The 26,371-nt window shown below is 45.7% G+C and overlaps 1 protein-coding gene across 1 annotated transcript in view; it reads right to left on the reverse strand.

Moving 5' to 3' along the window:
- Positions 1–26,371, reverse strand: part of ADAMTS17 (ADAM metallopeptidase with thrombospondin type 1 motif 17) — a 351,240-nt gene that overhangs the window by 228,249 nt on the left and 96,620 nt on the right.

Below are 26,371 nucleotides of genomic sequence, written 5' to 3' on the forward strand. Positions count from 1 at the left end.
CCAGTGGGCGGGCAACAGCCCTGGAGTCTTCTGGACCCTGACTTCACCCACCAGTGAGCCAGCACTGGCCCTGGGACCCCCTAGGGTTCTGCAGTCAGCCACCTTGTGAACAGGCTCCATCAACCAGCAGTCAGCAGCCTCCACACAAGGAAGGGTCTGGCAACCACTAGACTAGGGACAAAACCAAGCCTACCACACCACCCATGTAGTCAACCTGCCACAACAGAAGGACCCATGCAGCACTCATAGAGGGAATCCCTAGAGCATATAGCTGGGGTGAAAAGAAAGGAGTGCACTGCTAGGACACATAGGATGTCTCCTACAGAAGGCCACTCCTGCAAGATGGGGAAACATAAATAACCTACCAGATACACAAAAATACAAACAGCAACTTAGGCAATGTGAGGCAACAGGGAAACATGTTCCAGACAAAAAGGAACAAGATAAAACCCCAGAAGAAGAACTAAGTAAAGTGGAGATAGGCAATCTACCCAAGAAGGAGTTCAGGGTAGTGATTGTAAAGATGATCAAAGAACTTGGGAAAAGAATGGATGCACAGAGCAAAAAGTTAGAAGTTTTTAACAAAGAGAAAATATAAATAATAGCCAGAGATGAAGAATACAATAACTGAAATGAAAAATACACCAGAAGGAATCAACAGAAGGCTAAATGATACAGAGGAATGGATCAGCAAGCTGGAAGATAGAGTAGTGGAAACCACTGCCACTGAACAGAAAAAAGAAAAAAGAATGAAAAGAAATGAAGACACAGTTTAAGAGACCTCTAGGACAACACCAAGTGCACTAATATTTGCATTATAGGGTCCCAAAAGGAGAAGAGAGAGAGAGGCTGAGAACATACTTGAAGACATAATAGCTGAAAACTTCCCTAACCTGGGAAGGGAAACAGTCACCCAAGTCCAGGAAGCACAGAGACTCCCGTACAGGATCAACCCAAAGAGGAACACACCAAGACACATAATAATTATAAAATAACAGAAATTAAAGATAAAGAGAGAATATTAAAAGCAGCAAGGGAAAACCAACAAATAACATACAAGGGAACTCCCATAAGGCTATCAGCTGATTTTTTAGCAGGAACTCTGCAGGCCAGAAGGGAGTGGCACAATGTATTTCAAGTAATGAAAGGGAAAAACCTACAACAAAGAATACTCTACCCAACAAGGGTCTCAATCAGATTAGATGGAGAGATCAAAAACTTTACAAACTAGTAAAAGCTAAGGAGGTCAGCACCACCAAACCAGCTTTACAACAAATATTAACGGAACTTCTCTAGGTGAGAAAGCAAAGGCTGCAACTAGAAACAAGAAAATTACAAAATGAGAAAGCTCATCAGTAAAGGCAAATATACAATAAAGGTAGGAAATCCTCCACACACAAAGCTAGTAGGAAGGTGTAAATACATAAGCAGTAAAATCACCTATATCCACATTAAGCAGTTAAAAGATACACAAAACAATTGGATATAAAATATGATATCAAAAACAGTATTCAAGAGGTGAGAAGATAACAAATGCAAGGTTTTTAAAACGTATTTGAAATTAAGAGATCAGCAACTTAAAACAATCACGTATATCTATAGATTGTTATATTAAAACCTCATGGTAGTGATTAACCTAAAATCTATAAGAGGTATACACACAAAAAGGAAAAAGGAATTCAAACATAACACTAAAGATAGTCATCAAATCACAAGAGAAAATAAAAACAAAAGAAGAATAAAGCGAAAAAAAGAAAGACCTATAAAAACAACCCCCAAACAATTAATAAAATGGCAATAAGAACATACATATCAATAATTACCTTAAATGTAAATGGACTAAATGCTCCAATCAAAAGACAGAGAGTGGGTGAATGGATACAAAAACAAGACCCATATATATGCTGCCAGAAGAGACTCACTTCAGAGCTAAAGACACACACGTACTGAAACTGAGGGGATAGAAAGAAGTATTTCATGTAAATGGAAATCAAAAGAAAGCCAGGGTAGTAATACTTATATCAGACAAAATAGACTTCAAAATAAAGACTGCTACATGAGACAAAGAAGGATACTACATAATACATAATGTAGTATCATACTACATAATGTAGTATACATACTACATATGTAATACTACATAATGATCAAGAAGAAGATATAATGATTATAAATATATATGCAACCAACATAGGAGCACCTAAATACATAAAGCAAATATTAACAAACATAAAGGGGGAAATCAACAGCAACACAATAATAGTAGGGGACTTTAACAAACCACTTGTATCGATTGACAGATCATCCAGACAGAAAATCAACAGAGAAACACTGGCCTTAAATGACACATTAGACCAGATGGACTTAACTGATATTTATAGAGCATTCCATCCAAAAGTAACAAAATACACATTCTCTTCAAGTGCACATGGAACATTCTCCAAGGTAGATCACATGCTAGACCACTATAACCAGGGCACTGTGCTCAAACTTGACTAATGAACACTACTGAATTCATGACTGATTAATTAGTGAGTAAACAAACTGGTCTCTGAAAGATGGACTGGCCCAAGGGAAAGGGGAAGGCTCAAGGGCAACAGTGGATAGAGTACTTTCTGCAGGAAGGCAAGGTCTAGGACACTGGCTTGGCTGAAGTGATGGTCTTAATATGAGAGACAAGAACTACTGAACAGGTAAGGCAAAGGTGTGGAACTCTGAATGCCATGCTCACTGTGTTCTTTTAGAACACTTATTCTCTACCCCTCATGTTTCCATGTGAAAAGATCTCAGCTGCACTAAGGCTACACTCAGTAAGTGGGGTGACTGGTCTGCCTGGGAGTCTGGGGGAAAGAGCTGGTTTGCTCACCAGCCCCTCTGCCTGCAGGAGGACGAGGGCCCTGAGGTGGGCTCCTCACCCACAGCACTGCCTGCCCCTGTGACAGAGCCCTCCCCCTCCAGCTCTGTCCATGACAGCTGCAGGGGGAGAAGCTACATAATTCTTGGGTGAAATCTCAGGGGCTGAAATGGGCGATTTTTGAGTGCAATTCTTCTAGAGCAGGAGCCATGACTGCCATTCGCTCTAAGCTGGGGAGAGGAAGATTGGCTATTGCGTATTAGCCCTGAAGATCCCAACTCAGCAGTTTACCATTTATTTGGCCGGCAATGATGAGCCAGCATAGTTTAAGTCCTGTGCAGTCCAACAGCTTGAGAACAGAACCTGAAAGATTGTTTCAGGCTATCAATACACTTTCCATCCTAAGTACCTCCCCCCGCCATTCCCAATGCTGACTGAAGAGGTGAACATGGGCCAAGCTTCCCAGGCCCACTGGTTTACATTTTGCCCTGCTCCTCTGACCAGAAGTGTGAGTCTTGCTGATGCTTCCCCTGCAAGCCCTGCCTTAGTGAGTCTCTGCTGATGCCCTGGTCTGTAGCACAGTCCCTCTTATCTCAATGGCTTTTGCTCTCCGAAGCACACAGTATACTGACCTCACATGTGCAAGGACACTCCCCGGATTGGGAAGCACAGTGAACCTGGCCCACTAAACTGGTCAGTCTCCTGGCCTGCAGTCCAAACAGTCCACTCCTGTTGACCACACAGAACCACACAATGTCCCTCTGAGAGGCAGCCACTCAAAGGTCGCATGTGCCGGTGAAGCCGCTGACCCCCCCCACACACACCAGAGAGAGCGCCCTCCACCCAAGTAAACGCACATGCCCACCTTGAAGAGCAGTTAGGCAACGCGAGGAAAGCTGCATTGAAGTGGTGCTGAACTGAGCTCCCTGAGCAGGTGCAGGGCTGAAACAAAAGGCTCACAGTGGCGCTAAGTCACAGGAAGTAACCGCCCAGGGAAACGCGGCTGTGCCTCCTCCCTTGACCAGCCAGGCAGACAGGCTGGCAGGCACACCGGTGGGCTCCAAGAGCTTCAGCTCCCCCTGCCCCCCTCTCCAGCTGCCCTGCCCATGCTGAAGTTCTAGCAGCTTCCTGGTCAAGCCCGTGGGAGCATAACCAAAGCAAGGTGTTTAAGGAGAACCAGGCGGTGTTCACGGAGAAAAGCCCTCAGTAACATTTGAAGAGGAGCAGAAACACACCAGCAATGACACCATGGCTGCCCAAACTTGCTGGCTACAGCCTTCTGATGCCCTGCGTTCTGACGCCCTCATGGTGATCTCTACATTCTACAGAGCACGGTGGACAAGTACAAGGGCTGAGGGCAGACTGAACAGTAGCAGATTCTAGCGTATAACTCTCCAGATAGTGGTACAGAGTTGGGGGGGAGGCAATCAATGCCAGGTCGCACATGAGTGAACTCCAACCCCCCCAGCAGGAGGCACCTGAGGCCAGCAATGGCTCAAGAGGAGACCAAGGGGAGAGGAAGACAGTTTTGACTGAACGGTCTGAAAAGAGCAACAGCGTGTTGGTCAAGAAGCCCCTGAGAGACAGAGGGTATGACTGTCCAGAGGCATCACCTTAATGTCTACCACTGGGTTAACACAGCAGAGACTGATATTTAACACTTTGTCAGCTTTAGCTATTTGGCAAAAGCTTAGCAAGTTTTGGATTTTTAACAGAAGTTTTTATTGTTTAAATGAAGGTACCTCATGGATAATGATAACACTTGGAAGAAAGATAATTACAAAAATAGATTTAAAAATACATACACACAGAAACATATCTTAGCAGGAGAAGCAAAGCCCTTGTTTCTATCAAACACCTCCAGACACAGGTATTTTGACTCTGCGTGGCAACCCAATTAAGAGGCCATCACAAACGCTCTCTCACAGCAGCTAGGGGACAAGAAAGGTCTGTGGGGAGGAAGAGGGGGTTTGCTGTGGCAAGGTAAGTTGTGGAAGGAAGCCACACTATCCTCCCAGTGCTGAGAACTCTGTTGGCACCAAAAGGAATTTCGAAGTTGGAAATTCTTCCCATCAGAGAACAGATGGAGAACCCGCACATCCTGAAGGGAAGTAATCTGAAGCAGTCTTTAAGATAAATACTTCCAGGGACTTTCCTTGTGGCGCAGTAGTTAAGAGTCCGCCTGCCAGTGCAGGGGACAGGGGTTCCAGCCCTGGTCCGGGAAGACCCCACATGCCGCAGAGCAACTAAGCCCACACACCACAACTACTGAGGCTGCGCTCTAGAGCCCACGAGCCACAACTCCTGAGCCTCCATGCTACAACTACTGAAGCCCATGTGCCTAGAGCCCCTTCTCTGCAACAAAGAGAAGCCACCACAGTGAGAAGCCCGTACACACAATGAAGAGTAGCCCCCACTAGCCGCAACTAGAGAAAGCCTGCACGCAGCAACGAAGACCCAACACAGCCAAAAATAAATAAATTAATTAATATTTTAAAAATAATAAAAAAATTTTTTTAAGATAAATACTTCCATAGGGTAATTGAAGTGGTTTGTATCTAGTGATGGCATGCCTCACTATTTCCAGCACTGTGTTGTGTTAGGACTACGTTGCCTTAGATCCTGAACCCGTGCCATTTATCAAAGACAATAAAATCCCAAAGGCACAACTACTTATCATCAGATAATCCAATGGAAAGTTTAATTGAGGCTTCAGTGTAATGCCTCTTGGCAATGACCCCTACATCTAATTCTCTGGCTAATTCTCATTTCATTAAAGACATTTCCCAGTATGCCTAAGCTTATTACTTCAAAAAGCAGCCATTGGAACTATGCAGACAGTAATTGCCTTTTTGGGGTGGGAGGGAGAGGCAAGAAGGAGGAGATATGGGGATATATGTATACGTATAGCTGACTCACTTTGTTATACAGCAGAAACTAACACACCACTGTAAAGCAATTATACTCCAATAAAGATGTTAAAAAATGATAATAATAATGAACATTGCTTTGCAATCTAAATAAATAATTGCCTTCTTACCAGAACGACTGGCACCTCTTATCTGCCAGCCTGGCCTGGATGAGAGAAGAGGACCCGGCCAGCTACTGACAGGAGAACTTGCTCTCTTCTCCGTGGACCATCTGTAATCAAATGGGCCATATTTCTAAGTGTTTCACCAGCTGATCTCTTAGTTTAGGATTAAAAGGCCTTCTCCAGAGCTGACATCACATGATGAGTAATTTCCCAGCATGTCCAAGGCTTCCTCAGGGCTGGAGGTGTTTGGAATCACTTACTTGGCTGGTCAGGTGCCGGCTTTTCCTGAACCCACTAAGTCTTGTCCAAAAGGATCTTCTATTGTCTGCTTTCTTCTGAGCTTTGAGTGTACATTTTCTGGCCTTAGATGCATCCATGATTGTATTATGTAATCCTACAGTAATCCCCTGGAGACTTGAATGATGTGTAGTAATTTCTCATCATTTTTCTTCTTTTGAGCCCAAATTTGGGCTAAGCACAGACACAGAAAAAATCTTTGGCATCATTCTCCTCCCTTAGTCTCTATGTTTAATTCCTGAACCTTCATTTTACTTATAACTGCGCTAGAATGTAATAGATTAACAAAAATGAATCAAGGAGATCTTAGCTCCACTTGGATTACTTTAGGAGTCAAGACTTGTTTTCCCTCAGCTGAAGTAATGAAGAAATTTACACTCAGAATAAGATAAGCAGAAAAATCAGGTTGAGCTGGGATACCTGGCTAGAAGGCAGTTCCAGATTTCATTATAAATCTCAGAAGGTAAAAATTTCCTCAGCAGAGCCAACATAGCCCCACTTCAGCACAGGAGGCCAATCCCTCCAGGTGGGGCTCTGCCTGCAGGGCAGAGTCAGGGTGGGAGGCTTGGTTTCCCCCTGCAGCCACCTCCCCACTCCCCAACGTGCATCATCCCCCCCCAAAGGCAGAGGTGACATTCAAGTCCTGGGTGTGGACCATCCATGGGCTTTGGAAGCCTGGGAGAGATGAAAAGAGTGCCAGATATGTAACGAATACTCTGGTATTCCTAGACCAACATCAAGTCATACAGAGAGGTTATACACTCTCTCAGTAAGCCCGCTTTCTTCTTAATCAAAAACATGCTGGTGGGACACAGATGCTCCATTGGCTACACCCCTCCCTACTTGTTCTAGGAAACAAGAACAAGATGGCAAGGGAGATAGAGGCCAGAGGCCAGCATGGCTGGCACAGGTGAACGATGCCATGAGCAGTAGGAGGTGAGGTCAGGGGAGAGCTGCGGGCCATGTGTTCTGGAGGCCAATGGAGGATTGTGAGCAAGGAACTCACATGATGTGATTTGTGTTTTGAAAGTAACCCTCTGGCTGTCACGTAAGAACTTGCTGTTCAGGAGGCCACTGTGGAGGCCAGGAGACTGTGGGTGAGGGTGACAGAGGCCTGGACCACAGGGGGAATGGCAGGTGTGGCTAAAAGAGGTCTGATTAAGAGTATGTTCTGAGGTCAGAGCGGGTAGGAATTGTTGGTGGATTAGAAGTATCAGGCATCTTCTGAAACAAAAGCCATATAATGGCCAGTCAACTTCTAGAAATTGCTAATAAAAATCACAACCACCACTTCCCACAAGGAAGGCAGGGGCTGTGCCCAACGCTTTATATTTGTTCCCATACTTAATTCTGACAACACCGACAGGTGTGCAGCAGTCCCATCACTATCCCATCAATGAGCAAGGGAAAGGTCTCACCTTGCTAAGGAGGAGAGCCAGTGCCCCAGAGCCCCTTCTTCTGCTCCCTGACCTGCCTCCTCAGCACGAGCACAGTCCCTGCATCCCCAGCTCCCTCCCACCTTCACACGCAGGCCTGTGCAAATCTGAGTGTGGAGGAGAAGGACTTCTTGGCCCAACACGGAGACTGTCTTATTGATTTCTTTTTCCAAGATGAAGACATCTGGGGGTCCACTTTATCTCAAAATGTATGTTTGGGCTTCCCTGGTGGCGCAGTGGTTGAGAGTCTGCCTGCCAATGCAGAAGACATGGGTTCAAGCCCTGGTCTGGGAAGATCCCACATGCCGCGGAGCAACTAGAACCCGTGCACCACAACTACTGAGTCTGCGCGTCTGGAGCCTGTGCTCCACAACGGGGGAGGCCATGATAGTGAGAGGCCCGCACACCGCAATGAAGAGGGGCCCCTGCTCACCGCAACTAGAGAAAGCCCTCGCACAGAAACGAAGACCCAACACAGCCAAAAATAAATAAATTCATTAATTAAAAAAAAACAAAAAAGAATGGGCAACCTCCATTTAAAAAAAAAAAATTGTATGTTTATCTTCGCAACTGGAGCCCTGTGGCAAAGGAAATGCTACAACCAGCCCATAAGGCTGGCCGCAGGGGCTCCTGCCCATCCCCTCACCCTGCCTCCCCAGGAACCCTTCCATCTAATCAGCAGCTCAGCCAAGGTGGAGAGAAGCAGGCCACCCTGCTGCTCCCGAGGCACCCCTACCGCAACCCCTGCACAGCTGTTTGGTCCCTTTTGGTTTTGTAACTCTGGGGTACAGGAGACAATGTTACAGGAGAACATTGGGGTACAGGAGAAAAGCAACTTGAGGGAGGAAGCATTCAACTGAATTGCCTTTTCAAAAAACAAAACAAAACAAAACCCACTAATCATTTTCATGGAGGAAAACCCTGGAATGCCGTGGGAAAAGGGAAAGGAGACCTGTGCTGTACAAGCAGCACCTTTCAGCAATTCAAGAAGAGGAAGGTCTAAACAGCCCTGAGATAGATGCCAGAAGATCCTCAGGGGGTGGGAAATGTAAGGGAGAAATGATATTCAGGGATACTCTCATCTGTCAGCAGTGATATGACCAAGATTCCACTTGCCAGAAAAGCCATGCCTGGAGCCTGGGCAGGAAGTAAGTGGTGCTGACAGTGGGGCTAGGAGTCTATCATGCTGCCTCGCCAGTTACTTAATGCATCTTCTGGGCGTCTAGCTTCCCCACGCTCTCAGGTAAAGCTCCCCTTACCCCCTCCCACACTCCACACACACACACACAGAGCCAAGAGAACTAAGTCCTCCTGCTTCTCTGGTACTGCCAAGGCTCAGATCAGTAGTTCTCAAACTTGAGTGTACATCGGAATCCCCTGAGAGCTTATGAAAATACAGACTGAGCAGAGAGAACTGATGCAGAAGGGCTTGGATGGGGCTTGAGAATGTGCCTGTCTAGCACCATCACAGGTGGTGCTGATGCTGTGGTCTGGCATCACCCTTGGAGAACCATTAGCTTCCAGCATCCCTCTTCCCAAACAGCACCACTGAGGACTTTCAGGGTCTTGTTCTGCACCTGTCGGGCAGGGGGCACTGAAACAAGACCACTACGGCTGGCGGAGATGGAGCATTTACCATGAGTTCTAGGCCCTCTACCTATAATAAATGCCTCACTTCCTTTCCACGACTACTACCCAAGTAAGAAATTACTACTATCCCCATTTTACAGATTAGGAAACTGAAATAAGAGGAAAAGCAAACTGCCCAGGGTTCTACTGTGAGCAGCAGAGCTGGGATTTGAACCAGGCAGAAGAAAACTAGAGGCTGTGCTGGAAACCTCCACTCCCTCTGCCCCTCTTAACAACCAGTACTAAGTTCATGGAAAATGTGATGAGGTGGCAGAACATTTGGGGCAAGTCTGATTCCTTGGCTGACAGTCAATATCCTAATTATCACAAATGTCCACAGTCCCCAGCGACTGACTCAGTTACCATCCCTAACATGGGTCAGCTGTTAGAGTCCTACAGGCTCAAATGGAGAGAACATAGGAAGTAACTCAGAAACCTACATCGTCACAGCTTTTTGTACAAAAGTAAATTTTTAAGATGTTTACACAACATCTATATTCATGTCACTGTGTTTTTTTGTTGTTGTTAATTAACAAACCATAACAAGCACATCAAGGACCCTAGCCACAATCACATAAGGCAGCGGTTCTCCAAGCATGGTCCCCAGACCAAGCATCAGCATCACCCAGCCCTCCACAGACCCACTGAATCCAAAGCCTGGGGGTGAGGCCCAGCCATCTGCATTCTAAGGAGACACCCTAGTGATTCCCATGCATGCTAATCTAAGAAGCCTATCTGACTTGGTTCCATACAGTTTATATGCACCCTCTTTAAATCTTTATTATATAAAAATATCAATTGCCTGTCCCATGCTCCACCCCCTCCTTCTCCAAGAACTGAGCCAAACCTGGCTCTGTCACAGGAGGGAACTTTGTGGTTGGATGCCTGGATCCCAGCTCCAATTCCTCTCTTCTTCTCTGCAGACAATGTGGGATAAGCTCACTTCAGTGGCTCCTGTTACCACCAGACTCAAATTCAAACTTGCGAGCCAGGCTCCCCAGGGCCCCCAGGCCTCCAAAACTCTGCCCTAGAGTCACATTACCCCTTCCAGCACAAGCATAAGGTGGGTGTCAGGTCAGCCCACATTTGCTCACTGTGCAACTTTGGGTGGGTAACTCTGCCTTGGTTTTTCCATCTGTAAATTGGAAGCTGTACCTTCCACACAAGGCCCCAGCACAGCATCGGCAAGTGGGAGGCCCTCAATAAACATCAGGCCCCCTACCCTCAGGCTCTACATTCTGCCTGCCTGTCTTTGCTCATACTGAGACTGGAGAGGCCTGGAGAGCCTTCACCCCGACCTGCTGCTGAATCCCCACCCCAGCGCCCTTCCCAGAAGACCCACACAATGACAGGATGGGGGTGGCTGGGCATAATGTCCTGTGGCCACCGAAAGGAAGCAGAGACAAGATGTACAGAGCAGTCACCCCGCATTATGGTTTCCACAGGCATTTTCTCAGAGCAGGCCTGCAGGGGGATGTTGATATCTCATACAAACAGGGAAACTGAGAACTGATGAGTTTATTAATTGATATGCCCAAGGTCAAGTAAGTGGCAGCGTGAAGACTCAAATCCAGGTCTGACTGTGGCTGAGACGCAGAGCTAGGAGTACTGTATGGGGAGTGGGCCCAGGGGACACCACACTTGTTCCCACTGGGGAACAGCTGTCCACCCTGGCTGCTCACCCTGGGGACCCTTCGTTGGCTTTCAGAGATTCATACTGACGACAGAGTTAACCTCAGCACTTCTAGAAGCCCTGGCCTGCCAAAGCCATTACAGGTGGAGAGTCTGATTTCCAAACCACCCTCAGAGCAAAGGCTTCAGCCACTCAAGCTGAAATGTGAAGTCCCGCCCCATCAGCTTCCTATCCCCCTTCTCTGCTTTGTTTCTCCACTTTTATCACGTTATCCCTACTCTGGAGTTTACTTACTGATAGTACATATCCATCCCCTCCACTAGGATGTCAGTTCCACAAAAACAGGGACATTTATTTTGTATATTATGCATCCCCAGGGCTGGAGCAGTGCCTGGCCCACAGTAGGTTCTCAAAGAATACTTACAAGTATGAATGCTGAAAAAGCAAGATGTAGGAGAGGACAAAGATCCATTCTGCAAATAGTACATATGATAAAGACAATGAAAAGAAGAAAATACTGGGTAAAAATAATAATGAGTGATATATACTTACTGGGTAAAAATAATAATGAGTGATATATACTTGCAGAAAGTGATATATACTTGCAGAAAGAGAAAAATGAATGGGCACAGATCTGGCAGGAGGAGAGGTGGGAGTTAAACTCTCAGGCTTTACAGTGAGTTCAAGGCCAGCTGTCACTAATTAACAGTATAATTTCAGACAAGAAATGTATCCTTTTGGAGACTCAGTTTCCCATCTGCTAACAGGAATAATAGCTCTCTTAGAACGTTATTGAAAGGCAAGATATAGTTAGGAGAAAAGTACAGGTAAGAAAACAAAAGACTGAAACTGAACTGTCCTGGGTCAAATGCTGGCTCTACCTCTTACAAGCTATGTGGCTTCAGGCAAGTTATTTACCTCTCTGTACCTCAGCTTCCCCGCATGTGAAGTGGGGATTACAGCAGCACTTCCTAATAGAAATGTGAGGATTACATGAATTAAAAACATGAAGTATCTGACACAGGAGTTCTCAACAAATGGGAGCTGCTCTCAGCATCACCTCCATCACCACCCAGGATGACAGGACAAAGAGCGGCACTGGTACCGTCCATCAAGCAGGGAAGGTGGAGGGCACAGCAGAAGGCTCTGCTGGAAGCAAAGCTCTTCAACTTTCTGAGGCTAAGTTCTAAGGCGGCCTGGATCTTGGCCCCACCCCGAGGCCTGTGAGACGTTACACTGCATTGATGCCTGCTGTGGACTGCATGTTTGTGTCCCCCAAATTCATTTGTTAAAGCCCTAAACCCCAAATGTGATAGTATTAGGGAGGTAATCTGATTTAGATGCATCATGGGGTGAGGTCCCACATGAGGACACAACAGTCATCCTTAAAAGAAAAGGAAAAGAGACCAGAGCTCACTTGCCCTCCACCACAAGGACAGAGCAGTCATCTGCATGCCAGGAAGAGGGTCCTCACCAGACCCTGAGTTGACTGGCACCTTGATCTGGGACTTCCAGCCTCCAGAACTGTGAGAAATAAATGTCTGTTGTTGAAGCTTCCCATCTGTGGTATTTCCTTATAGCAGCCCGAGCTGAGGAAAATGATGCCCTTGACCAACAGAAGATGTAAGGAGGCAGAGAAGCAAGAAGAGGCCACCCCTTGTGCAAGTGAGTGGAGAAGGGGGCCTCTCAAGCGCTGAAGGAGGGAGCCTGGAGAAGTGCTCCAAAACCACAGAAGCTGGCCCCTTGGCCACCCGTGGACATCTACCAAGCTACCAGGTTCCTTGGCCTGCTTAGTGCTATGGAAGTGAGGGCCAGGGCACTGCAGAGAGAAAAGGCTGATGCAGCTAGGAAGAGGGTGGACAAGGACACATTGCCTTCGTGTAGTTGACTTGACAAGAAGTCAAATGTGAATCCCATCAGAGCCTTACAACCTTCCAGCAGGGAAGCAGTAAACCCTCTGGTGAAATGAGCCCCACCCTCAGGATCGCCCCCTTCTGGCCAATGACGGAAGGGGTGGTCTCCAGGCTAAAGCTGACACTGGGCATCTCTCTAGTGCTCAATCACAGCAAAACCAGAGCATGCCCAACACCAAAGTTCAAGGCCATCCAGGATCATCAGTGAGCCTGCTCCCCTTACACTGGGGTCAGGAAAATGCTGAGGGTGGGTGGTCCAGTTGTTACAGAACTTCTCATGTGCCTACCTGCTGCCTGGGAGACACATGAGGGGCTCTGGGCTCCACCTCACACCCAGGACTGGCATTTGGCCCCTGATCAAGGCTAAGAAGCTGCTGGTCTATATCTAGACCACATCTGTGCAGCAGAGCTGTGCAGTACCTGTGAGTTCCCCGTCCTCAGCACTATTCTCAAGGAGTGGCAATCTTTGGGCCTCGTTTCCCTCCTCAGCCCTAAATATCTTCAACAATGGAAGGAATTTCCCTCAAGATTCCAGAGAAGTCTGAAGGGTCGCAGAACATGCCACCTCAAAATGTGCCACTTTGGCATAAGGATTATTTTGAGCTGGAGACAATTGAGAATATACAGGTACAAAAAAGCTCTCTGTCCTCCCCTCATCTGCCTAAAAGCAGGTCAAAAGTTTGTAAAGGTGTCCCCCCGTGCCCTCTCTACAGATGTTAATCACTGGAGATAACCCTAGACCCTTATCAGCCAAGAGATGGCACCAGAGGACTCTAACAAACCTTGCTTTACGTAGCCCTTATGTACCATTAGGTCTCCCACATATATACTTTCTTACAGTTTGCCACCCAAGAAACTCAAAGTCCTTTTCTTTTGTCCATTTACTTCTTTAAAATTTACTGTTCTTTTTCAAAAAATTTCACAATTTGTATGGAAACACAAAAGATCCCGAATAGCCAAAGCAATCTTGAGAACAAAAAATGGAGCTGGAGGAATCAGGCTCCCTGACTTCAGACTATACTACAAAGCTACAGTAATCAAGACAGTATGGTACTGGCACAAAAACAGACATATAGATCAATGGAACAGGATAGAAAGCCCAGAGATAAACCCATGCACATATGGTCACCTTATCTTTGATAAAGGAGGCAAAAATATACAGTGGAGAAAAGGCAGCCTCTTCAGTAAGTGGTGCTAGGAAAACTGGACAGGTACATGTAAAAGTATGAGATTAGATCACTCCCTAACACCATACACAAAAATAAGCTCAAAATGGATTAAAGACCTAAATGTAAGGCCAGACACTATCAAACTCTTAGAGGAAAACATAGGCAGAACACTCTATGACATAAATCACAGCAAGATCCTTTTTGACCCACCTCCTAGAGAAATGGAAATAAAAACAAAAATAAACAAATGGAACCTAATGAAACTTAAAAGCTTTTGCACAGCAAAGGAAACCATAAACAAGACCAAAAGACAACCCTCAGAATGGGAGAAAATATTTGCAAATGAAGCAACTGACAAAGGATTAATCTCCAAAATTTACAAGCAGGTCATGCAGCTCAATAACAAAAAAACAAAAAACTCAATCCAAAAATGGGCAGAAGACCTAAACAGACATTTCTCCTAAGAAGATATACAGACTGCCAACAAACACATGGAAGAATGCTCAACATCATTAATCATTAGAGAAATGCAAATCAAAACTACAATAAGATATCATTCACACCGGTCAGAATGGCCATCATCAAAAAATCTAGAAACAATAAATGCTGGGGAGGGTGTGGAGAAAAGGGAACACTCTTGCACTGCTGGTGGGAATCTTAATTGATACAGCCACTGTGGAGAACAGTACGAAGGTTCCTTAAAAAACAACAAATAGAAGTACCAAACAACCCAGCAATCCCACTACTACGCTGGGCATATACCCTAAGAAAACCATAATTCAAAAAGAGTTATGTACCAAAATGTTCATTGCAGCTCTATTTACAATAGCCAGGAGATGGAAGCAACCTAAGTGTCCATCATCGGATGAATGGATAAAGAAGATGTGGCACACGTATACAATGGAATATTACTCAGCCATAAAAAGAAATGAAATTGAGTTATTTGCAGTGAGGTGGATGGACCTACAGTCTGTCATACAGAGTGAAGTAAGTCCAAAAGAGAAAAACAAATACTGTATGCCAATACATACATATGGAATCTAAGAAAAAAAAAAAGGTCATGAAGAACCTAGGGGTAAGAAGGGAATAAAGACACAGACCTACTAGAGAATGGACTTGAGGATATGGGGAGGGGGAAGGGTAAGCTGTGACGAAGTGAGAGAGTAGCATGGACCTATATACACTACTAAACGTAAAATAGATAGCTAGTGGGAAGCAGCTGCATAGCATAGGGAGATCAGCTCAGTGCTTTGTGACCACCTAGAGGGGTGGGATAGGGAGGGTGGGAGGGAGGGAGGTGCAAGGTGGAAGAGATATGGGAACATATGTATATGTATAACGGATTCACTTTGTTATAAAGCAGAAACTAACACACCATTGTAAAGCAATTATACTCCAATAAAGAAGTTAAAAAAAATTATTTTTTGGAGACAGCATAATAAATATTTATGAATGTAGGTCATTTGACAGCCAAAAAAAAAAAATTTACTGTTCTTTTTTAAGATGCTATACAAGCCCAAGTTCTAAATACCCCTTAAAGTTACTCCCCACTGGGTGTTCCCACGTGTATGCATGATGCATGCATGCATTAGTCAACCTGTGTTTGCTTTTCAGTTGTTAATTTGTCCTTTGTCAGTCTAATTTAAAGGGCCCCAGCTAATGCACATAAGATGGGTAGAAGAAAATAAGAGTTAAGTTTTCCTCCCCTCCAAGTCCAAGTCTGCTTTTTAATTCTTCACTAAAAACTTAACAAGATTCTGGGCCCTGCTCCTTGTTCAACCAGGCCCCGTGGGTCACCTGCCAAAGCTGTTCTTTCAGCCTGAACGTGGAGATGTTGCTGCCGTCCTCTCAGTCCCCAAAGAGATGAAGTCTTCGCTGCCTTGAGACCTTAAAGTACCTCAAGGATAGGGTCTTATATTCAACTCAGCCTTCAGCGTTTCTGATATTGGAGGTTAGGTGCTGTCGCAAACAAAACTTCAAATCTCAGTGTCTTCAGACGCTTTATTTCTCACTCACATAACATCCAATGTTTCAGGGCTTGAGGATGCTGGCTCCTGGTCGGGCCTTAGCCAGTCAACCAATAGAGGAAGAGCCTCAAGCACCATTTCACAGGAGGTTTGTAGGGGCCAGGCCTGGAAATAGTGCACATCACTTCTATTCCCATTCCAGTGGACAAAGCAGTCACTTTTGCCACACCTAATGCCAGGACGGTACGGAAATTTAATCATCCAGGAAGAGAAAAAAATAGGCATGGATATCAGTTAGCAGTCTTTCCATAACACCCTGGACTGTGTCAGCAACATGTGCTAAACACAACTCAGCCCTTCCTGTCCATGACGTAGTGTTCTCCTCACCATAACTCAGCCCTTCCTGACCATGACTCAGTGTTCTCCTTACCATGACCCAGCCCTTGTTCACCATGACTCAGCCCTTGTTCACCATGACTCAGCCCTTGTTCACCATGACTCAGCCCTTCCTGACCATAATTCAGCCCTTCCTCACCAAGACCCAGCCCTTCCTCACTATGACTCAGCCCTTCCTCACCATGACTCAGCCCTTCCTCACCATCACTAAGTCCTTCCTCACCATCACTAAGCCCCATCCTGACCATGACTTAGCCCTTCCTCACCATGACTCAGTGCTCTCCTAACCATGACTCAGCCCTTCCTGATGAACTCAGCACTTCCTCACCATGACTCAGCCCTTTCCTGACCATGACTCAGCCCTTTCCTGTACTTCCCCCACAACAGTACTTGTCAGTAACTTCTCATCCAAGTTGTCTATGCCAATAATTCCAAAGGCATTTGGAACCCAAACCCAAAATAACAGCCAGGCCAAGATCTGGTCTCTGTGCAAGAAGACAGACCAATAGATTGGTCTGACATAACCTCCTCTCTCCTTCCTAAAGCACTCCTGTCTCTTAAGCTGCATATTTGTAGAAACTGAGGTTAAAAACTCAGAAACAACCTTCACATGGGAGAGCTGGGGGTTCTTCAATTTAATGAGCTCACAGACACCACAGAATCCCAGTGAACTGCCTGAAGTATGCAAGCAGCAAACAAACATTCTCCCCTAAATTGCATTTCTGCCTCCAGAGGGTCACACACGTTGTGTCCCTGTGGTTACTTCTGAGCATCACATGACTTGAGTGTGACCAATCCTAGCTCTGTATACCATGAGTGCAACAACTGAGCAGTCATTGGGAAAGTGAACTCTTGGCTTGACTCTAAAGTGATGATTTTAATGCCAGACGTAGATGAGAATGGCCCAAGGTCGAAAAATATCAGCAGTAACTTCACTAAGTCTCAGTGCCTGCAAGGTCCAATCTGCCTCTGGAATCTAAGCCAAAGAAGCACAGCCTAACAACCAAAAAGGGGCTCCTAATCCCTACTTGCATCTCTCTGAGAACATCAGAAAGGGCCGTCTAATTCAACCCACCAGCAACATTTCTTCATATGCCCTCTTCTCTCCTCACTCTCTCTCCACACCCAGAGCCTCACCCTCTCCCAGCCTTCCTTTCCTCCCTCCTTCCCTGCTCTGCCCCCCACACCACCCCAGGGCCCTGCAGCTCTTGCAGCACCTCACTGCCACCCGGCCTCCCAGGGAGGGAAGCATGAGGACCCCCTTCTCTGGAAATTGTACTTTTTCTCTCATCTTCACCCTTTTTCTTGGAAGAAATCTTTGAGAAAAAGTACTATTGAATAAAAGTAATTACTTTGCTTCCTTGGTCATAGCATTTTTTAAAAAGTCGTGGTAAAGTATATACAACATACAATTTACCATTTTAACCATTTTTAAGTATACAGTTTAACGGCATTAAATACGTTCACATTGTTGTGCAAACATCACCACCATCCACCTTCAGAGCTTTTCCACCTTCCCAAACTGAACCTCTGTATCCATTAAACACTAACTCTTCATTATTCCTCCCCTCCAGCCCCTGGCATCCACCAATCTATTTTCTGTCTCTATGAATTTGACTCCTCAGGGACTTTAGGTGGAATTACACAGTACTTGTCTTTTTGTGACTGGCTTATTTCATTTAGCATAACATCTTCAAGTTTTACCCATGTCTCAGAATTCCTTTCTTTTTTAAGGCTGAATATTATTCTGTGTATAAATAAAAGGACACTTGGGTTGCTTCCACCTTTTGGCTATTGTGAATAATGCTGTTATGAACACAGGTGTACAAATATCTGTTCAAGTTCCGTTTTGTTGGGGTAGATACCTAGAAGTGGAATTCCTGGATCTTATTTTTATTTCTTGAGGACTCACCGTACTCTTTTCCATAGCGGGTGCACCATTTTACATTCCCACCAGCAGTATACAAGTGTTCCCGTCTCTTCACATCCTCACCAATACTTGTTATTTTCTGCAGGCTTTTTGTTGTTATTGTTGACAATATCCATCCTAAGGGATGCAACTGATCATCTCATTTAACCTTCACAATAACTCTGGGTATCATTATCCCCATTTTACAGAGGAGAAAACAGAGCCAGAGATATCAGGGGACTCACACAGGACAGTGGTGGTAGCAGGATCTGAACCCCAGTCTCCCCACAGAGACGATGCTCAGACTCCTGGACTGAGCCAAGCCACAGCCCAAGGAGATTCAGCGTTCACTGTGCAGATGAGGGGCTGCAGGTGGTGAACGGGAACCACCCTGAGGGCCACTGGAAAGGAAGCCATGGTGGGGGCACTTCTCTGGCTCAGGGCTCTTGCCAGCCAGGGCAGGACCCACTGCAGAGGAGCCTGGCCCCTCACTTCTCCTGCCCACTCCTCCTGATCTCAGCGAGAGGCTGCCCAAAGGCTCCAGAGGGCTTTGGGACTCACAATTACATAGAAGGCATCTCAGAAAGGCCTGGTTTCCCATTTGTGACTCTACTCCCCCACATTTTCCCCAAGCCGGGAGGAGTTTTGTGTTTCTAGCAAATTGCCTCAGCATCACATGAGTGAGTAAGAGCTGTCTGGCAAGGCAGAGAGGCTCCCACTTCTCTCCAAGCTAATGATAAAGTGCTCTTGGGCCATGAGGGTGGAAGCATCAGGGAACAACAGAGACACAGTCCTTCTGCTGATGTCATGCTGAGGCCTGCGCTAAACGAGAGGGCGGTGGTCTGTGGCCCGACACCGATGTCACTGACATCTCCTGCAGGTTAGGGACCACCTAACTGGAAGGGCATCTGCTTCAGAGTTGCCTCCGTTGGCCACCCAAGCACAGAACCCACAATGGTGCAACCCAGCGGCCTCCAGAAGGAAACTCTCCCACAAGCCACCCACTTGCCGACCTGAAGGTAGGAGGGGGCTCTACAGCCTACATCTGAAGGGCCATAGCTGGAAACCCTGCAGAGGTCAGTTCCTTCTTGCTCAGCTCTCTTGCTCTCCATCTCAAAAGGCATTCAAGCATCACCAAGTGTTCTGTGGTCTCCCATGTAGTGCCAGAACAAAGGTACCCCACGCAAAAACATACCCGCATATTTTCACCATTTTTAAATGTACTTCAGCCATTATGTAACCTTAGTCATGATCCTGGCATGAGGAAGAAGAAAAGTTGAACTTGGTCCCCTGGGGCCACTGGTTTCAGTACGGACTTTCTGCTGGGCCCCAAACAGAAATCCTGCCCTGGTTCTTGTTGTGTTGTCCCTTCTCTGGAGGGCTCCCTTCTGGGGAGCTTACAGGAACAAAGAAAGCCCTCCAGACTTTAAGGTACAGAAAGTGTAAACACCACACACTTCCATGTGCAGACACGCACCTAGGCATGTGTATATGTACATATGTAATGTGCATACACATACACACTCACATTTTTATTCACCACGGTCACTATCTTCAAGCCAAACCATAGGACAGCCATACAAGGTGACCAGGAGGAAACTCCACGTGGCCACCCCTTTCTTGCCCTCACTTTTTTTCCCCTCAGGCAACAGCAGGTCCTACAAAGGGTCTTTTGAAAGACCATCTCCAACATCCAGACAGGACTTAATTGGCATTTTTCTTTAAATACTCTTTACCTACGTTTAAGGCCTAACAGTGAGAGAAAAAGTTAGTTTACTCAAGTACACTCAGCCCTTCCACCCACAGTTGATTGAATCTGCAGATGCAGAACCTGAGGATACACAGGGCTGAGTGTACTAGGCCACTTTATATAAGGGACTTGAGCATCCGCAGGTTTTGGTATCCACGGGGGTCCTGGAAACAATCCCACAGATACCGAGGAAAGACTGTATATACTTTTTAGCTTTCACAGTAACTCTATTTCCTAACTCTCTTAAGGGAATGACCTATTTTTTTAATTGTATGATGAGGAAGACAGCAGCACTTGCCCAAACAGTCTGAACCCCTGATTGCTAGGTGCATGCATATTTTATTCCCAAAATTAAAATTGTTCATAAAACCTCTCAAAAATCACAGAATGGTCTAGAGCATTATTATAAATACCAATATAACTTCTGACAAATAGATGAATTTGCTGAAGACCTCAGGTTGTCTGATTTGGGACAACTAATATGTCATTGAATGTTAAGCCTTCTCCTTTGTAAGCTTCTCAGAGTAGACACAAAAGACATGGTGTAGATAAGCCTGAAACTGAAGCAGGGTGCACCATGCCCAACATGAGATGGGTATGAGGTAAGGAGATGGACCCCTCAGGACTTGTTCATTCAATGGGGCAGCTTCCCCTGAAGGCAATCATCTGAAACAACTTCTAACAATCTTGAAGCAAAAGTGAACTGTGACTTCTGTAAGGTCCCAAGGAATAACAAGTAAAGTAAAATGAACATATAGGAAAGCCGTCAGAAACAAAGAAACCCGAAGCTGACTAATAAAACTTGTAATTTTACCTCAAACAATATTTTTCAGCCTCATTCAGCGAATAGAGCATTTGACACCTCCACAATTCAAAACCACTCTCGAAGAATGAAGACTGACCAACACCATGAAAAGATAGAAGATGAATGCTCACTCTGAAGGAAATCCACAAGGGGGTGTCCACACTTTCTGGCCACAGCACTGGGATTGGAACAAGCAAATGGCCGCCCAGGGCGACCGCTGTAAGGGGGATAATGTACAGCCAGACGATACATTTTGATGGTTTTTTTTTTTTTTGCGGTACGCGGGCCTCTCACTGTTGTGGCCTCTCCCGTTGCGGAGCACAGGCCCCAGACACGCAGGCTCAGTGGCCATGGCTCACGGGCCAGGCCGCTCTGCAGCATGTGGGATCTTCCCGGACCGGGGCACGAACCCGTGTCCCCTGCATTGGCAGGCGGACTCTCAACCACTGTGCCACCAGGGAAGCCCTGATGTTTGTTTTTATACATAAAACTTGGCCTTACTTTCTTGTCTGAGCCCTAAATTATAACACACTCAGTGAATAAAAACCCAGCCAAGGCAGCATTGCGACACTGTAGCCCCAGCCTCCCTCGCCTCTCACTGGCTCCCCAGCACATTTTACATCCATGGCCTCATGGAGGGCTGGCCTGAAACAGACTTCTGAAGGAGATGCTTCATTCCTGGACACACTCATCCTGTCAGTGATGCTCCCTTCGTCCCTCACAGATGGACCTGCTGCATGGAGGTCAATAGCCACATTTATGAAGTGCCCCCTGGCCCGGCCAGACCTCTCAGGGAGCTCAGCTCCAGTGCTGTGGGCCACACAAGGAAGGGTCCTTCCAACCAAGCTCAGGGACAGCTGTGGAAAGGGACCCTCATGTCAGAGCAGCAGGGCCCCAGGACACCAACCAGGCTTGGACCCCCTTGACAGCCTCTCCCTGGCCTTCTGTGTGACACATTTCACGAGGCTGTGGAATATATCCATTTTCCTTTGTGTACGACCATCACATCCCTCTCCTGGGGGAGGAAAAGGAAAGCTTTTCCAGTAATTAAAAACTATTATGAGACCAAGTAAGGAAAACGATAAATCCCGATAATTAAAACTAAATTCATAAAGCCTGAATTAGGCTGTCAAAAAAAAATCACCATAGCTCAGCCTGCAGCCGAGGGTAGGAGCAGGACAAACGCACCACACCCCCTGACTGTAACTAAGACGTGTCTGGTCAGCCAGGCTGTGGTTAGACATGGCTGCTCAGGCCGGCACCTCAGAGAGGCCCGGGGTGTGGGAGGAGGAGGGCAAAGGGCCAGCAAAAGCCTCCAGAGGTCTCTAGCCTCCACGATCCTGGAAGTCGGGCACCCTTTTCTCATGTAGGAGGCTTCCTCGTTAGGATGGTGGCAGGAAAGCAGATCACACAGGATGAAGCAATTCAACAGAGGAAAAGCCCACACCCCGCAAAGGCAAGTCTGAAATGTGCACAGTGGGAACCACAGTAAGAGGGCAGCTGCTTCTGTTAGGGAAGAAGGCTGTTTTCCCAGATCCTGCTGCCTTAAGAATTGCCTTAAGTTCTCCTTGTGCGTGTCTTCCCCCAAGGTGGAGATGAGCAAGACCTCTAAGTGTCACCCCTTCCCCTTCCATAGTGGCCCAAGAGGAAGGGAGGGTCTGTCTGGTGTGAATCTTTAAAAGTGTGTCCACTTGTCTGCTCAGTCAAGCCGCCAGCCAGTGTGGAGGAGCTTGGTGAGGCCTCTCTCCCACAGGAGTCAGGACCACCTTAGAATCAGGGCCAGGGAAGCCCATCACCTGTGTCAGCAGGACCCCTGTCAAGTGCACAGAGGATGTGTCGGTGTCTCGGGTTTCAATCTTTACAAAAACATCGGGGATGTAGTGGATATTGTCATTCTGAGCTGTCCAGCTTCATCCTTCCTCTGTAAAGCACCCCCTCTACAGACCCACCTTGCATGCACTCGTTGTGGGAGGTGCCGCTGCCTCCCTGTGGAAGCCCAAAGGGCCAGAGCCACCCTCACCCCCACGCAGGTGGGGGTAGAAAGAGGCAGCCACGTGACTGAGAGCAAGACTCGTAACAGGGAGCCGGTGACACGGTGGCTGTGGGGCAGACGGCGCCATTCCTCTCAGCCCTGATGCAGACCTCTGCCTGGGGTCTGCAGCCTTCCCCCGCTCCAGGGCTCCCTCGGGCACTAGCTGTGTTCCAACCTGGTCCTCCAGCCTCAGGGGCAGTCCCCCTTCGGATCCACGCCCTTTTTGCTTGTTTCCACAGTCAGGAATCCTGTCTGATGAGCTGGGCTAATGCAGACTGGGCAGTGTAGAGGGGAAGTATCCATATTATTCATGGAACCCCAAACTCCACCCACTACTTCAGAGATTCTTCAAATGAATCATTGAAATTTAACTTTGAAATTTAAATTTAAATTTATTAAATTAAATTAAATTAAATTAAATTAATTTAAATTAAATTTAAATTTAAAGTTAATTTAAAATTTAACTTTAAATTACTTTTTAAAATTAAACTATTATAAAAACAGTGATTAAAACATTTTCAACAGTAGGTTACCTTTGGGGGCATATCTCTGGGGGACTTGGAGGAGGCATGAGGGAACCTTCTTGGGGCTGAGAACATTCCATATCTTAATCTGAGTAGTTGTCTGAGAATACAGGCATATGATTACACAACAATGTGGGTGTACTTAATGCCACTGAATTGTCCACTAAAAAAATGATTAGGATGGTAAATTTTATGTTATATATATTTTACCACAATTTAAAAAAATAGATTAAAACAGAATTCAAAACACTCCATTAAAACTATTTCAATAAATAAGAGATAAAAACAAGTATAGGCATAAATTTTTAAAATCCATCAAGATTTGTACCCTTTACTATCTGTAAGTTTTATTCTAATTAAAACAACAAAGCAAACAAAAAACACTATTATATACCAAACATAAGATGTTGATAACCCCCAAGTTTTCCCAGTTTCTCAAGGTACCAGATTATCTCATTTTCTAAAAAACTCAGGGCACAGCCCTTCCTGCTAGAGTTGGATCCTGAGATTTGAAGGCAGCTGTTCAAAAGCTCTTAGCATTGGCAACCACATATTTATGTGATTCAGATTATTTTTCCATTCTGTGGAATCAAAACAAAATACAAAAATAAATTGGATGCTGGAATGACAAAATTACAATGATGGATTACAGATAAGCAGTAACCAAGGTTAGGGAAAGGGAGGGAAGGAGAGGGTGATTCTATAAGGCCAGCCCGAGGGAGCTGCTTGGAGGGGATGGACCAGTTTTGTTCCTGATTGTTAAGGTGGATGGAAAAATTCACACATGTGATAAAATGTCATGGAACAATAGGTAAAAACATAACCAAAAATAAGTGCATGCAAAACCAGTGAAACCTGAGTAAGATCTGTAGTTTAGTTGACTGCATGGTGCCAATCAATTTCCTGGTTTCGGAAATCCACTATAGTTACATAAGATGTTACCATAGAAGCTGGACGATTGGTATGAGACTTCTCTGTACTATTTTGACAACTTTAAGAAATTCTATAATTATTTCAAAATATAAAGGTAAAAAAATACAGAAATAAATTGGATGAGACTGCTATAAGATTGCCATAAGCCCAGTTTTTAAATTATTTTTATCAAATTACCCATTATTCTTACTGACTTGATAATATGTACAAGTAAATTATGACACATTAAGACAAATGTGTAGTAACAAAACACCATGTAGGTTTTGTGATTGTTTTCCCCAAAAAACCATAAGTTGAAGCCATAACCCGTAGTGTGAATGTATTTGGAGATGGGGACTTTGAAGAGGTAATTAAGATTAAATGAGGTCATAAGAGTGGGGTTCTGATCCAATATAAGTGGTATCCTTATAAAAAGAGATTAGGACACAGGCATACATAGAAGGAAGACCATGTGAGGACACAGGGAGAAGACGGCCATCTACAAGCCAAGGCGAAAGGCTTCAGGAGAAATCAACCCTGCTGACACTTTAATTTTGAACAAGCCCCCAGAACTGTGAGACAATAAATTTCTGTTGTTTAAGCCTCCCAGTCTGTGGTATTTTGTTATAGCCGCACTAGCAGACGAATACAAGTAGTGTGGTGATGTGGTTTAGAGGAGGGAAGGATGCTTGAGAGAGCTAGCTGTCTACACAGATATGAAAGTTACATATTCAAAAGAAAATTAAAGCTGGCTCTAAATCACATGAAAGAAAACCAGGTCATTAGATGCATACTACTCAAAAATACTGTAGTTCCTTCATCTGCATTCATTCGTTTATTCCTTCATTGGATCAACAGTGGCGACTCAGCCTCTCCAGCCCTGTGCCAGGCGCTGAAGGATATGACACATGGGTTAAAGCCAGACTCTGCTCTGTGTAGCACAGTCTTCCAAGGAAGATGTGCAGACACAGGCAGTACAACGGATTCATGTCTCCGTGGGGGCAAGCATAGGGTGAGGAGGGGCAGGGAGCAGAAGCCCCTCCTGGGTGAAGTGTGGAGGTATCAGAGCTGAGCTGTGAACACTGGGAAGAAGTAGCCAGTCCTCTGGATAGCACTGGCCTTGGCAGCCATGGCAGTGGACAGATATGGACATATACCAGTCCTCTACAGCCCCAACTAGACTCGGGCATCAGCTAACCCTCTATCAAAGCTTACTTCACATTGCATTTGCCTAGTAATTCTGTTATGGAGACAGCCCCCAAATAACGAAGCACAGATTGGTTACTTGGTTTTTAACACCTAGTTCTCAGATTTGTCTAGAGGATTGCCAAAGTATAGTATAAAATATCATTTTGAAACTCTAAAATGTGACATAAATGCTAGCCATCATTCTACTAGATTTGGAAAGACCTTGTAAGTCACCTAGTCCACAGTGACCATTTAATGGATTATGGAGATTTACTGAACGTCACCCAGCTTGTACCTGGCAGAGCCAGAGAGAAGGCCTGGGATTACCCGCTGCCAGTACTCCACGGGAAGCACAGGTTTTTAACGTTTGAATTCCACAATAATATATATTCAATCCTATACTGTTTTCCTTCAATTTTCCTACAATTCTAAGCACATTCAATTCCATACCTTGCTTTTGGTGGTGCAATATTTCAACCTCTTAGTGAATAGAGGTTTGTGCTATAGCAGACAAAATTGGTTTCTGCTAACCAAGTGCTCTATTCCTACACTCAAAGACTGGTTCCAATTTGAAACCTATTAGAGTTCAAGAGCAAGCCAGATATAACTGAAGATAGGAGAGAAAGGAAATGGCAAGTGAAGGGGAAGGTGGGGAGAGGAGGTGTAGGTAGAAGGGCAGGGGGAGAGGGAAACTGTGTTTGCCTGCACTACGTGTCAGCATCACTTCCGTTTGACCAGAAAGCGATGAGCCTGATACCAAGGCTGTGGAAGGACACCAGTCCCACAGCCCTGCAGTCACACTTCACCTCTTATGACACTTGGTGAAGCTTATGTCTCATGACAATCGTGTAATTCAGCGAGGTCCCCCTCCTGCACTGGTGATCAAGAGGCTCAGAGACAAATGCAACCCAACTACAGTCACT

This window comes from Phocoena sinus, chromosome 2 (genome assembly GCF_008692025.1).
Source record: "Phocoena sinus isolate mPhoSin1 chromosome 2, mPhoSin1.pri, whole genome shotgun sequence".
In the NCBI taxonomy this organism is placed as follows: domain Eukaryota; kingdom Metazoa; phylum Chordata; class Mammalia; order Artiodactyla; family Phocoenidae; genus Phocoena; species Phocoena sinus.